This window comes from Myotis davidii, unplaced genomic scaffold (genome assembly GCF_000327345.1).
Source record: "Myotis davidii unplaced genomic scaffold, ASM32734v1 scaffold144, whole genome shotgun sequence".
NCBI lineage: Eukaryota > Metazoa > Chordata > Mammalia > Chiroptera > Vespertilionidae > Myotis > Myotis davidii.
Genome location: NW_006297066.1, coordinates 505,654 through 517,729, shown reverse-complemented (window position 1 = coordinate 517,729; position 12,076 = coordinate 505,654). Strand labels below are relative to the sequence as shown.

Below are 12,076 nucleotides of genomic sequence, written 5' to 3'. Positions count from 1 at the left end.
TGTGTGGCTCCACTTCTGGGGAAATGCAGTCCTCGGTCTTTGGCCGAAAGAAAGTGTCGACTTCCTGAGCCGAAGGGAAAGTTATAATGATACCAGAGGCCCGGTGCATGAAATTCATGCACTGGGGTGGGGGTCCCTCAGCCTGGCCTATTTCCTCTCACAGTCCAGGATCCCTGTGATGGATCACCCCCACAGAGGGAGGCCCCGCCCACCCACTGCAGCCCGATGGTTGGTGGCCTGGGCCTCCCTCTGAAGGGCGGTCATGGGGCAATGGCTGGGCCCCTGCCTAATTGCATCACACCTGCCTTGGCTGGCCTGGCGCCAGTGGGTGTCATAGCGTGGTAGTCCAGACTACTGTCCCGCTGTTTGGATGTTTGGTCAATTTGCATATTACACTTTTATTATTATAGATAGTATTACAGATATTTACCATTTTAACCCCCTTGTCCTCCCTTTTCACAGACCCTACCTGCCCCCTTCCAGATCTTCACTACACTATTGCCAGTGTTCATGGACTATGCATTTCCTATGTAATAAAGAGCTAATATGCAAATGGTTGTCATGCCCTCATGCTGTCATGTGGTAACGACTCAGACATTCAACACTGGGGAGTTAGGAATGGGGACCTGCCAGGCACAAATGAGCTCACGAGAGAGGAATGGGGACCAGCCAGGCTGTGGCCCAGGGAAGGGACGGCCGCCTGCCCCGTGGTCCTGGGTGTCAGCAGTAGCGCCTGCGCCTGCGCCCTGGGAGAGGCACAATCCACAGGCACCATGGTCCTGGGCGCCAGCGGCTGGGGCTGCGGTCCTGGAGAGGGACAAGCCGTTCACCCTGTAGTCCTGGACTCCAGTGGCTGGGGCTGCGGCCCGGGAGATGGACTAGCTGCCTACCCCATAGTCCCAGGCGCCAGCGGCTGAGCCTGCACCTGCGGCCCGGGAGAGAGACAAGCTGCACGCCCCCTGGTCCTGACTGACAGCAGGTGTGCCTGCGCCTGCGGCCCTGGAGAGGGACAATCCACATGCCCAGTGGTCCCCATGGTTGCGGGCTCCAGCGGCTACGCTTGCCGCCAAGGAGAGAGAGGGACAAGCCGCCCGCTCCACGGTCCCAGGTGCCTGTGGCTGTGGCCTGGGAGAGGGACAAGCCGCCTGCTCCACATTCCCAGGCACCTGTGGTTGCAGCCTGGGCCAAGCCGCCTGCCCATGGTCCCCTGCAGCCGGCTCGGGCAAAGCTGGCCAGGGTTCTGGGTGCCTGCGGCCAGCCAGAGGAGGAAATCTTGGGTCCCGGGTAGGGGGCAAGGCAGAGGTGGTTAGGGGTGATGAGTCCAGCAGAGGAGCAGTTAGGAGCAAACAGGCTGGTAGGGGAGCAGTTAGGGGCCATCAGGCAGGCAGGCAAGTAGTTAGGAGCCAGTGGTCGTGGATTATGAGAGGCAGTCGGACATCCCCTGAGGGGTCCCGGATTGGAGAGGGCACAGGCCGGTCTGAGGGAACACCCCTCCCCCGTGCACGAATTTTGTGCACTGGGCCTCTAGTAATTATATAAGTTCTTTGCTGTATCTCTTCTTGTTCCACCAACCCCACATGAAGTTATGTCAGTCTGTTCTATGCCTCCCTGCTTCAGGTCTTATTTTGTTGGTCAGTTCATTTTGTTCATTAGATTCCACATATAAGTGAGGTGATGTGATATTTATTTTTCTTAGTTTGGCTTATTTCACTTAGTATAATATTTTCAGGTCCATCTGTGCTGTCCCAAATTTATGAGATCCCTCTTTTTTACTGCTGCATACTATTCCATTGTGTACATGTGCCACAGTTTTTTTATCCATCTACTGATGGGCAGTTGGGCTGTTTCTAAATCTTAGCAATGGTGAATAATCCTGCTATAAACAAAGGGGTGCATATATTTCTGATTGGTGTTTTGGGGTTTTTAGGATATATCCCAAAGTGGGATCACTGGGTAAAATGGAAGTTCCATATTTTATTGTTTGAGGAAACTTCATATTGTTTTCCATAGTAGCTGCAACAATCTGCATTCCAACTAGCAGTAAACTAGTGTTCTCTTTTCTCCACATAACTTGCCAGCACTTGTTTGTTGATTTTTGATGATATAGCCATTCTGACAGATGTGAGGTCATTATCTCACTGTGGTTTTAATTTGCATCTCTCTGATTATTAGTGACTTTGAACATTTTTTTCATGTTTGTGGCTATTTGCTTTTCGTCTTTGGAGAAATGTCTGTTTAGGTTTTCTGCCCATTTTTTAATTGGATTGTTTGTCTTTCTTTTGTTGAGTTGGATGAGTACTTTAAATATTTTGGATATTAACCCATTATCAGATGTATCATTGGCAAATATGTTCTCCCATACAATGGGTTTCCTTTTCATGGTGATTTCTTTTGCTGTGCAGAAGCTTTTTATTTTGATGTGGTCCCATTTGTTTATTTTTTCCTTAGTTTCCGTTGCCCTAGGAGATATATCCATAAACATATTGCTACATGAGATACTTGAGATTTTACTGCCTATGTTCTCCTGTTCTCTAAGACATTTATAGTTCCATGCCTTATATTTAAGTCTTTTATCCACCTGGTGTTTATTCTTCTGTATGGTGTAAATTTGTGGTCTAGTTTCATTTTTTTTTTTCTGTGTCTGTCCAGTTTTCTCAGCACCATTTGTTGAAGAGACTGTCTTTATTCCATTGTATGTTCTTGCCTCTATTGTCAAATATTAATTGACCACAATGGTGTGGGTCAATTTCCTTTTTTTTTTTTTCTGATCCATTAGTCTATATGCCTGCTCTTGTACAAATACAAGGTTGTTTTGATTATAATGGCTTTGTAGTGTAGTTTGGTATCCAGTATTGTGAACCCTTCTATTTTGTTCTTCTTTGGAGAGATTGCTACAGCTATTTGGGGTCTTTTATGGTTGCATATACATTTTTGGAGTATTTGTTCTTGCTCTATAAAGTATGCCATTGGTATTTTAATAGGGATTGCTTTGAATCTAGGATTACTTTTGGTAGTATAGACATTTTAGTGATGTTAATTTTTCCACTCCATGAACATGGTATACACTTCCCTTTGTTTTTTACCTCCTCTATTTCTGTTTCTTTCTTTTTTTTTCTCATCCAAGGATATTTTTCCCATTGATTTTTAGAGACAGTAAGAGAGGGAGAGACAAAGATAAATACCGATGTGGTAGTGAAACACATCAGTTGGTTGCTTCCCCCATGCCCTCCACCAGGGCCAGGAGTCTGTAACCTAGGTATATGTCCTTGAACAGAATTGAACCTGGGGCCCTTCAGTCTGTAGCCTGCCACTCTATCCACTGAGCCAAACTGGCTAGGGCTCTTTTTTTAAAAAATATATTTTTATTGATTTCAGAGAGGAAGAGAGAGGAAGAGAAAGATAGAAACCTCAGTGATCAGAGAGAATCTTTGATATGTTGCATCCTGCATGACCCACAATGGGGATCAAGCCCACAACTTGGGCATGTGCCCTGACTGGGACTCAAACCTTGACCTCCTGGACACTCAACCCTTGAGCATTGCCATCTGGGCTCTTCCACTATTTCTTTCTTCAATGTCCTATACTTTTCCAAGTACAGGTTTTGTACCTCCTTATTTAAGTTTATTCCTAGGCATGTTGTTTTTGTTGTTGTAATGTTAAGTGGGATTGCTTTTTTAGTTTTTCCTTCTGAGAATTCATTATTGGTGCATAAAAATTACATTGATTTGTGGATGTTGATTTTGTATCCTGCTACCTTTTTTTTTCATTTCCATTTGCCTGAAAATTTTTTCCACTCATTCACTTTCAGTTTGTGTGAGTCCTTTGTTCTGAGGTGGGTCTCTTGTAGACAGCATATATCTATACTAATAAAAGGGTAATATGCTAATTAGACTGGGTATCTTCTGGATGTCCTTCTGGAGAAAGCCACGGTGGTGGGGGCCAAGGCAGAGGCCATTAGGAGCGGTCAGGCCAGCAGGGGAGAGCAGTTAGGGGTGATCATGTCAGCAGGTGAGGGCAGTTAGGGGTGATCAGGCCAGCAGAGGAGGGCAGTTAGGGGGCGATCAGGCTGGCAGACAGAGGCAGTTAGGGATGATAAGGCCGGCAGGGGAACAGTTAGGGGCATCCCTGATCACCCCTAACTGCCTCTGCCTGCCTTCCTGATTGCCCCTAACCCCTCTGTCTGCCTGCCTGATCTCCCCTAACCTCTCTGCCTCCCTGCTTGATTGCCTCTAACTGCCTCCGCCTGCCTACTTGTCTGACTGCCAGTTTAGGCCCCATCCTGCAGGCAGTCGGACATTCCTGGAGGGTTCTCGGAAGGGTGCAGGCCGGGCTGAGGGACCCCTTCCCACCCAGTGCACAAATTTCATGAACGAGGCCATATACCCTGCTGGCCTGATCTCACCACCAATGGCCCTCTCCTGCCGGCCTGACCTCGCCCCCAACTATCCTCCCCTGCTTGTCTGGTTGCCCCCAACTTCCCTCCCCTGCCAGCCTGATCTCGCCCCCAACGGCCCTCCCTTGCTGGCCAATTTGGTTCTGATTGGTCGGTTTCTATGCCAATCAACACCAAAAGCTCCACTTTCTAGGCAGCCATTGGGTCCTCACAGTTCACCCAGATTTGGTTGATTGGTTGGTTTCTATGCCAGTCAGCATCTCCATGCCTATCTCCGGTCTTGATCAGAGGGCCGTGGCTAATCAGCAGCCTCCGTGGAAGCCCGGAGAGAAACAGAGATGCGGCTGCTGACGAAGTCCAGAGAGAAAGAGAGAAGCAATGGCTGATCAACAGCTGCCAAGAAGGCTGCAGATCAGACCCTGCCTCTCTCTTTGGGCCTCTCTCAGTGCTAAGGCAATCCAGCACTGACTGCAGGACTGATTTTCCTGTGTTTGGTCGAGCCTTCGGTCGGTCGTTACGGACCCTGAGTTTTTATGTATTAGGATGGGTCATGTTTACTTATTCATCCAGCTACCCTATGTCTTTTGATTGGAGCATTTTATCCATTTCTGTTTAAGCTTATTATTGATAGATACTTGTTTGTTGCCATTTTTATTTTTTATGCCTGTGTTTGTTTCTCCCTTTCTATTTCTTCTTTGTACAATAGTCCCTTTAGCATTTCTTGCATTGGTGGTTTGGTGGTAATAAACTCCCTTAGACATTTTTGTCTGCGAATCTCCAGATTTCACCTTCAATTTTGAATGATAGCCTTGCTGGATAGAGTATTCTGAGATTCAGTCCCTTGCTTTTCATCACTACATACTTCATTCCATTCCTGTCTGGCCTAATGTGTTTCTGTTGAGAAATCAGTTGATAGTCTAATGGGAGCTCCCTTCTAGGTAACTTTCTGTCTATGTCTTGCAGCTTTTAAGACTCTGTCTTTGACTTTTACATTTGCCAATTTAATTATCTTATATCTTGTTGTGGGTCTCTTTGGGTTCTTTTTTCTTGGGAATCTCCATTCTTCTTGGACTTGGGTGACTTTTCTTCCCTCAGTCTGGTAAGTTTTCTGTCATTGTTTCTTCAAACAGGTTTTCTATTACTTGCTCAGCTTCTTCTCTTTGTTTTACCCCTATTATGCTGACGTTGTTTTGTTTCAAGTTGTCCTAAAGCTCCCTTAGACTCCCTTCCTTCTTTTTAATTTTTTTTTCTAGTAGCTGCTCTGTTTGGGTGTTTCTTACTACCAGGTCTTCTAACTCGCTGATTCTGTACTCAGCTTCTGCTTGTCTACTGTTGAAACTTTCCATTGTTTTCTTTACTGAATCTATATTGTTCTTCATGTCCTCTTAATTGTTATTCATGTTGGTGAATTTTTCATTCAGCTCCTCATGTCATTGAGTTGTGTGTATTTGTCATCCACATTCTTGAGCATCCTTATAACCATTACTCTGAATTCTTTTTCTGAGAAGTTACTTGCCTCCATTTCATTTAGTTACTTTCCTGGCGATTCCTGTTTTTCTTGCCTTTGAGGATTGTTTCTTTGACTCCCCAGTTTTTCAATCCTGTTGAATTTGTTTCTATGTTTTAGATCAAACTGCTATGCCACCCAGATTTTTTGCAGTGGTCCCAGGTAGTAAGGTGTTTTGTGGGCCCCAGTGGTGCAGTCTCTTAGATCTCCTGAGGTGAGTGTTTTAGCAAAGCCCCCTACTTGGTTTATTTAGGTTCTCCTGATATAGTTGGGTCTTGAATGTTATTGTTTTGTTCATGAATGAAGTCTCTTCATAGGTTGTCTGACTATGTGACTCACCCGAACTTGTAGTCAAGCTGCTGTGGATGTGCTTGGGGTCCCAGCTCCTGTGGCAAGGGTTGCCTGAGGTCTCACCAGTGTGCAAGGGGTTCCATAGCCCTGGCCATGTGGTGTGCTCTCTGTGGCTCATTGCAGGGGTTCCAGAGCCCACAGCCTCAGAGTCGGGCATCTTGGAGTTCATGGCTGAGGCAGCACTTCCTTAGCTGGGGTCGGGCACAATTGGCAACTCACTGTGGGGGTCCCAGAGTCTGCGGCTGAGTTAGCGTGAAGTTGGCTGGGGTGGTATACACTCTGTGAATCACTGTGCAGTCTTGGATGGTGTCCAAGGCCAGTCTCTATGGTGGTGAGGCTGAGCTATTAGCCCCATCTGCTTGCCCCTTCAAGATGGTGTGGTTTCTGTACCAGAGCCAAGCCGCCTGTGGAGTGCATGCAGCGGTAGCAGTGGCTCCCCCTCCAGGAGAGCCTGGTCTGCCAGCCCCTTGCGCTCCTGGGATATCTAACTGTCCCTCACACACACACACACACCCACCACCCAAACTGATTGTGTTTTGGGGTGACCCTCTGTCCCCCCTACCATGCAATCACCATACTCTCATCCATGTACATGAGTTTTTTCTCTTTTTTTTGTTTTGTTTTGCTCAGTCCCTCCCCCATCACTCAACTTTTATATGAACTTTGTCACTTTAATTGTAGTTTTAAGGAATTATATTTTATGAAGAATATTTGCAGAAATGTTACTTAAATTACAGTTTTGTTTTCTTCTCACCCGTTACTTCCTTTTACTCTTCCTATTCCATCATTCTCTTTTCCCACCTTGCCTTCTCCATTTTGTCTTTTACTCATTTACTTCATTTTCTTCTTTCCTCCCCTTTTGCTTTTTCTCTTTTAATCCGTCCTACCCCTTTTCTTTTTCTTCTCCCCCCTCTTCCTGTAACCTTATTTGTTTTAGGTAACAGAATCAGTTTTTCGACTGGAAATTAAGACTTCAGAGTAGTTTGGTTGTGTATGTGTGTGCATGTTGTGCACCATGGACTTATAGATAACTAGAGGCCCGGTGCATGAGAGTAGGGTCCCAACGGGGGTGGGGAGTAGCCAGGACCCAATCAGCCCTCCAGGCGGGCAGTGGAATATCCTTGCCAGCCTGGGATCCGGATCCGTCCCACAGACGTTCCTGCCAGTTGTCAGGAGCCACCTAACAGCCACTTTTTTTTTGACACTTCAGCTGTTTATTCCATAATCAGAAATGGATCTACATTACCACAGAGGTTGAAACACCACTGTAAATAGATTGAAAGCAGAAAATAGGTAATTTCACGCAATGTCCCAGTTATCAACCCAGATGGGTGCACAGGTACAATAACACATGAATGAGAGAACTCTAACAGGCTGTGGGGTTCAATAAGAATGTTACCCACATGGTAACAAAATCTAAGTGCTCTGGAAACCAACACCAGGCCAGCCACAGGCCTCACTTCACAGGATGACCCTAACTTGCACGGAGTGCTGGGCTGTATGATGGCTGTGTATCTTTCTGTGTAGTTGTCTGTGGGCCAACTGCTCTCTTCCTTCTCATTTAGGGTGAGCAGCATGTGAGGGCAGAGCACACTGTTGTGGAATGCAAAGGGCTGCTCAGAGATGAGGGGAGTGGCTGGGCCCATGGGGTGAGAGGTGGACACAGAGGACACTATCTCACCCAATAGTGGGGCAGGCTGGCCAGCCTTCATCTGTCTGACCCCACCCAGGAGGGACCAAGCAGGATATCCGCCTCTCCATTCTCCATCCTTCCATCTGTGACCCCTGTCACCCTTGCCAGGCCTCCCCCAAAGTGAGTTCAGCTCAATCCCTGAATGAAAAAGGGCACAGAGTAGGGGGCCTCCACTCCAGTGCCCCCTGATTCCCAGAGACAGGACCTGGTCGACAGGACCTGGTCTCAGGATGGTGGCCACAGCTGCAGAACATAGATCTGTTTCAAGAAAAGTTGGGAATGCAGACTTTCGTATGAGCCCCTATTCCAAAAGGTGGCAGTTTATTCACATTGTGGCGAAGACACCTTCAAGAGTAACTTAAGTGGGTAAAGTCAGGGTCAAACTGAGCCATTTCCTCATTGAATCTCTCTGAGGTGTGTGGACAGAGCTGAGTCTCAGCTCTTCACAGGACACTTCTGGGTTTTTTTTAAGCCTAAAGAACAGTAGTTGGTCTCCATTCTTGTTCTTTGGGGTTTTTTCATTATTGGACCAAAGGATATGTGCATTGGGGCAATCCTCTCGAGCTACAATATTCCAGTTGCACCCAATGTGATGATGACAGCGCTCCTCAGAGGGAGGGAGCCAACAGATGGGGAGCAGGGAATTCTGAAAACCAAAGCAATGACAGAGATGCTAAGCCTTTCCTTCACGTGTCTGACACCCCTCCTCAGGTGGCCTGCAGACTGGGCGTCTGCTGGACAGTTACCACTTGATGTCCTGGCAGGCTATCCAGGGCCCTGCTAGGCAGTGTGCAGGGTCGCCTGGGCCTAGGGGAGTCGCCCCCGCCCCCCAGCCACTCCTGGTACAACTCCTGCACATGGGCGCTGGTCTCCGGGGGCCACACTGTGAGGATGGCAGTGTAGATGCCTTCCATCTGCCACAGCAGTCCTCCCCTTGGCCTGACCTCTGCCGCTTAGGCATCTCTGGTGCAGGCCAGGACCTCTACAAAGTGGCAGGGGAACTTGCCCCTCTACAGCTTCAGGACCACTTCTGGATGTTCCGAAAGCCGTAAGCAGCCTCAAAGCGCAGCAGAACCTCTCCATCCCTTTCAAGGGTGACCTCCTGGAAATCTTTGTTCCTCAGGGTGCGGTAGGTGAGCCCCCCCAGGTCCTTGTTGAACAGCTCCTTGGCCATGTGCCTGAAGATGTGCACCAGGTACCCGTCGGAGCTGGCACCCTCGTGTAGCCTCACCTCTACTTCATTCACATCTCCAAACAGAGTGTCCAGGGCGGTGTTGTTCGGGGCAAGGTCACTTTGCTCCATTATCTGGACAATTTCACCTGAGGTTAACATGCATTCAGCACCCCGGGACCTATGCAACGCTGTGGGAACATCTTCTCGAAGGGCCTCCAGTTTCTTGTCATAACACGGGGCCACAGTGATGTGGAAAATCTTGTCTGGGGACAGGTTTGCCGTCTGGTGAAGTAGTCCTTCACCAGAGAGCCCACGATCTGCTGGGGAGACTTGGCCGTGCAGAGGTGGGGGGTGATGGGGTGACCCAGCATGCGCTCTGCATATCAGACCCAGCCGGGGCAAGCAGAGGTCAGCATGGGTAGCCAGGGCTCTTCTTCACGGTGCTGGCAGTACCGATGCACAAATTCATTCTGACTCTCCAGGATGCTGAGTCTGCAGCTATCTTTATGTCAAAGACAGTGTGCCCCAAGGCTTTCGAGGAAGCTGCAGAGCCTTCTGGATGCATCAATGACACTGAGGTTGAATTTAGCAGCAAAATAAGGCAAAGACTGAGGACATATAGACACTGCCAGCACCTTGTGCTATGAGGTATCACATTTCTTATTAAGGTTCAGAACATGGAAGAAGTCCTTGGTGTTCTGCTGAGAAACTTGGACTCCTTCCTCTGCAGTCACACACCTGTTACACGCCAGGCAGTCACTCAGAAATATCTTGGCATCGGCCAGCTTATGGAATTCTTCCTTCTCCCCATTCTCCTAAGCTGGACTCCAGATGTGACCTGCGGCATTCTCTTAGTCATCGGTTTTTGTTTTTTTGCTACATTCCTTCCGTGTGTGGTACTCACACTTCATCTGGATCAGGGCGGTCGGGGGCTGGCTCAAGTGACCTGAAAGAAGCACGGGGAGAGCAGTCACTGCTGGTCGCCTCTGGTGCTACTGGCGGTATCCCTTCTTCCTTGTGGAGCATCTACGGAGGGGAAGCAGCCACAGTGCCCACAACCAAGTTCTAGGAGGCCGGCAGTGCTGTCAGGATCGTGCCGGTGGTGCTGGTCCGTTGGTGCCTGTCCTGTCCTCTGGAGATTGAACCTGAGGACTACTATGGAAGCCAGTCCCCAGTTCTGCCCCACCATGGCCACTGATTGGTAGGAGCCTGAGGGTCAGGAGAAGGGACCAAGAGGTCTGCCTTCTGCCCACTCAACAGTCCCCACCGAGCCACTCACCCCAGTTCCCCCGTTAGCTATCCCCTGATCAATCTGAGCCCCAGGGCCGGGCGGGGGGTTGGGGGTGTGTGACCCATTGATTGGTCCTCACGGTTGTCACGGGCACTGGCTTTTTATATATACAGATTAGGTTTTTTTATAAAACAAAATTAAACTTCCAGATTTGGTAATACAGAGAGACTTTTTTTGAGAAAGATTCAGCTAATACTAGTAGTCTTGAATTTTATTTCCTGAGATTGAAAGTTTCACTGATTTCTGCTTCATTAATAATGATGGTTTCAAGGAGAGGGATGTTACTCTACTCTTTATATTTTGGTCATGCAACACCTTTGCTTAATATCCACTAGAATATAGTTATGAGACCAGGTATAAACATTTTTAAAAGTTTGCTCTAAAGTTAAAAAATAATAAGAAAATGCAGAGAAGTGTTCACCTAAATAATTAGTTTTATAAGATGGAATTTACTCATCTTCAGTTGGATTTTCTAAGAGATGTTTCTTGCTATTTACTGGATTCCATCTTTGTGTCAGAGTAACCAGCTTTTTGAAAGTCCAAAATCTAAAAAAACAGGACTGGAGTGTAGGAGTTAACATTCCCACATGTTTAAGACCTAGTTCCTCTTCTAGGTTCAAGGGTCTTTGTTGGATATGTGACAGTGAGATTATCTACCTTCTTCAGCGTATTCTCTCCTTCATATTCACAGGAATATTTATCCATATGAATGACCACAAGACATATTATGAGCCTATATAGGGTGTAGGAATATCTTCACTTCCTCATTATTTTCTTTCCGTTTTGTTTTATAATCTTACTAGTGGCCCGGTGCACAAATTTGTGCACATCGAAAGTGAATTAATGAGAAGAAATATTTTAATGTGGCTATTTGCCCTTTCTCTGTAATAGAAGTCAGAGATGAAAAAAAGTAGTAAAATGTATATGAAAGTAATATATAAATTTATTAACAAATAAACAATAACAACATGATATGACAACAAAGACATGAAACAAAAACATGATATAAAAACAAAAACATGATATAAAAACAACACTGATGCAAATAATGACTGATAAATTGATTAAACTTATTCTAATATCTTCCTGTATACCACATTAAGAGTAAAAACACTTTCAGAGTGCTTGACTAATTTCCCTTGTGATGAAGTATTTATGACTTTAACGTCACACACTCTTTGAACTTTAGAGAAAGCAACATATAACTGACCATGTACAAAAACAGGTTGAGGTAGGAATATTCCTATTCTGTCTAGAGTTTGTCCTTGTGATTTATTAATAGTCATCACAAATGCTGGCATCACAGGAAACTGTCTTTGAATTAATTTAAATGGGAGGCCAGTGTCAGACATGGACAAATCAATTCTTGGAATCAGAACAACCTCTCCTTCGCAGATACTGTTAATACTTCAGCTTCAATTATGTTAGGTCACAATCTTTTGATAATAAATCTAATACCATTGCAAAGACCCCATTTACTATTAAGATTTCTCACTAGCATGATGATTGCACCCACTTTCAATTTTAATTTATGACATGGCATTCCCAAAGGAATAATACTATTAAAAAACTCGATGGGAAAATTTTCCTTTTCAGCATCATTCGTTGAATCAATGGAATCATCACTCAAATATGTGTGAAAATCTCCATCAAATATAGCCAAAATA

General features: G+C 46.3%; 1 protein-coding gene and 1 pseudogene across 1 annotated transcript in view; one reads left to right on the top strand and one right to left on the bottom strand.

Moving 5' to 3' along the window:
* NBEA (neurobeachin) overlaps positions 1 to 12,076 on the top strand; it is a gene marked incomplete at its 3' end in the record, with an annotated part of 537,034 nt that overhangs the window by 94,961 nt on the left and 429,997 nt on the right. The window lies entirely within an intron of this gene.
* On the bottom strand, positions 8,655 to 10,097 carry LOC102754745 (annotated as a pseudogene).